The sequence below is a fragment of the Coffea eugenioides genome, unplaced genomic scaffold, assembly GCF_003713205.1.
Source record: "Coffea eugenioides isolate CCC68of unplaced genomic scaffold, Ceug_1.0 ScVebR1_94;HRSCAF=444, whole genome shotgun sequence".
Classification (NCBI taxonomy): domain Eukaryota; kingdom Viridiplantae; phylum Streptophyta; class Magnoliopsida; order Gentianales; family Rubiaceae; genus Coffea; species Coffea eugenioides.
Window position 1 is genome coordinate 27,210 of NW_020864831.1, and position 3,355 is coordinate 30,564.

Here is a 3,355-nt window from a genome sequence, read left to right on the forward strand (position 1 = left end):
CAAAAGAGTCATTCATCTAGTTCATTCGGCAACCATGTATCAAAATTCATTCCAAAAGAGTCATATTCCTGTAAGGAAAACAAAAGGAACGGGGTGAGCTAATTGCCCAGTGAGAATACAACTCAAGCAACCAAGTTCATGGATACCTCAAGCTTAACAGTCCAATTTACCAAAATAAATAAAGCCACACATTAATAATGAGGATAAAAGGATACGGGTGGCTCTCAAGAGCCCTTTTCCTCATTTGAATTCTTGATCGGTCTCATTGACTCTCCGTCAATGTTTGAAAAGTAACCAACTGTAGACTCCTCTTCTCTCCCATTCCTTCCACCAAACATCCCCCTACCGGGCCCGCACTCCAAACACTTGCACTGTGGTATTACTCGAGTATACCGGAATCAAGAGTCTCTCATACTACAAGATTCCTTATAACTTTACCCAAGGCTCATTAATTGTCACGACCAAACCCTTGTCGGCTCGATTCAATCAACTACCAATGGGGTTGAGCTCAATGAGAACATTTGTAGTCGTTGGATACTTGTCCAATCGATATCAAGTCATGTATTTCATTTCATATATCAGTTCATATAACTTTCCAATAACTTTCCAATAACTTTTCAATAACATGTGAAACAATAAGTGAGAGTGATAAAGTACACTCTCACATCAATCCATTAACATACAACATCTCAAGTTCAAATATCAAAGCCATATAATAGCACACAAGTGAGTAGTACACTCACCAATCAATTAAGTGCTATTTCATGCACTTCCGTCAGGAGAATGTCGTGAGCTATCGTCACGCCCTAGAACATGTAAACAAATACCATAAGACTCGATAACGAGTCATAAAGTCAAACCAATTATCGCCCAATAGGGTTTCATGCATGGAAATTCAAGGGTTAAATACTTAACCTTTACTCAAGTCGAGAATATAGTTTTCTAAATCTCGAATAAAAATTCGGGCAGCATGCCCTTTGTGTTTACCAAATTTTCCAGCCATAAGGCTTCATTATTTTTCTTCAATCACAACCCAACAACACACATATAAGCATTTCATGTCAAGAGCCGTTCCATAGCTCACAATATCATAAAACAAGAAACCATACCGAGCCATAAACAACACCAATTCACAACCCCAATAGGGTTTTATAAACATATACAAGCATGAAAGCAAACCAGAAATTAAGAAAGGCTTTAATGTTGGCCTTGATAAGAAAACCGGTTTTGACGTCATAATGCGGTAATGGTACAACTCTCACTACAATTATCGGTTAGGGGTGTAAGACCCACCGTTTCGAAGCTATGAAACAGGGCTACAACAATGTAGAAGGCCTCTCAGTCCAAATCCTAGCACAACTAGGTCAAAAGTGCCAAATACCAAACCAGAATTACCAAAACAGATTTGCAAAACACACAAAACTGTAATACGTCAATCTCAGCCTACACAGGTCCAAATGCCGAAATTCCAAAGGAATAAGTTAGCTAAGACATCCAGATACATATTCTTAGAAGACACCAACTTCAAAATCCAAACCAATTCCAGTCAAAACAGGCAATTACTATCGCAGTTCAGACATTCTGTGCACCAAAAACAGCAACAGTAAAAACGGCATAACTCACTCTACACTTGTCCAATTTCCCTGAAATTTTGCAGGCACACTAAACTCATCAATACCTACAACTTTCATGTTTTGAGCAAAGTCCAATTCGGCCTCTAGCTATGACCTAAAATTTCGGACAGAATAGGGGTTCAAGAACCCTAACTTTTCACATTTCATTCCAAATCCAAAATTGATTGCATTTAACAACAATTCACACCTACTAGAGCCAAAGCCCCTTATTACCAAGCATCATACTAGTCCACAACATCAAAATCATATGAAACCAGAAAATTCCTCATAAAATGGAAAACTTCACCAAATCAAGCCAAACCAAGAAATAAATCATATAATCCAACACTCAAGCCACTTCTAAGCATAATATAACCATCATTAGGTGTAGTAGGGTGTTCAAGCATCACTTACCAAGAAATTAAGAGAGATAGAGAGGTTGGCCACCTTAGAGCTTCAAAACAACTTCACTAATACACTTACAAGCACTAGAAGAAAGGTTTTTATGGAATAGAATCTAGTGTAGGCTTTTGTTCTTGCAAGATTGAGTGAAATGGAAGCTTGAGAGTTGAAGAAATTCCTTTCTTCTTTGCAAGGAGAGGGCCGGCCATAAGAGGTAAGAAAATGGTGATTTTTGTGCATTTTTTTGATATTTAAACCTTTGGTCAAAAAAAAAGTCAAGAAAGTGAATAGTGTTTCTTAAAGTCCAACAAATGGGAAGGTGACACTTGTCACCTCCATAAATGCATCCTTATCATTCTTTTCTCTCTCTCACATCAATCACTTCACACACACTATTTATCTCTTAACACCCGATAAAATTTTCACTGTATCCGAAACTTAACCTTATTGGCCGAATTTTTCCAAACTTTTCGCACTAGTGGGTCCCACGTCCAAAGTATATTCTTAATTTTCTAAAAACTCACCAATACTAGAAAAAATCATCTAAAAACTATAATTACTCTTAAAATCTACCAGAAAAATATTCCTAGGCCCGAAAATGCAGAAAACATGCAATTAAGGGGAAATAAACCCTAGGAAAATAATTAGGGTTTTACGGGTTCTCACACTCCCCGCAGCCACCTCTTTTCCTCCGCTGTCTTCCTTTTCCTCCGCCGTCACAGAACACCTCCTCACGCTCCACTCTTTTCTTTTCCAACTCTCTCGGTCGCTCCCTGGTTTTCCTCTTCCCTTTTCTTAATCCGCCGCCTCCCCTCTCTCTGGTATCTTTCTTCCCTCGTCGTCACAACTCTCAACCTCACTCCCAAAAACCCCAGCCGCTGTTTACTCTATTCTCTCAACTTCCCAGCCGTTACCGGCCTCCTCATTTCTTGCCGTCTCTCTTTCCTTTTATATGGGAACCCCCAGGTTCCTAAAACCCTCAAAGTTCATCTTGATGGCTCTAAATGATTCCAACACCCAGCCCCCCTCCTAGCCATTGATCGTGGCCTTTAATAGACAAAATGAAAGAAAACCGCAGAAGCTCTCTTATTTTTTTTCATTTTTTTCATTTTTTTCATTTTTCATCATTCATTTTTCTCTTCATTTTTTTCTTTTTTTTTCTAACAAATAAAGCAGTAAAAGTCGAATAAAAATAAGATTCAAACAAATGGAATGCCCTAAAAATTTAATTTTGACTGATGGTTTTGTTTTTCTTCTTTTTTTTCTTTTTTTTTTCTCTTTTTTCTCATTCAATAAACAGTAAAAGAAATAATGCATATATTTTTTGAATGAATAATTTT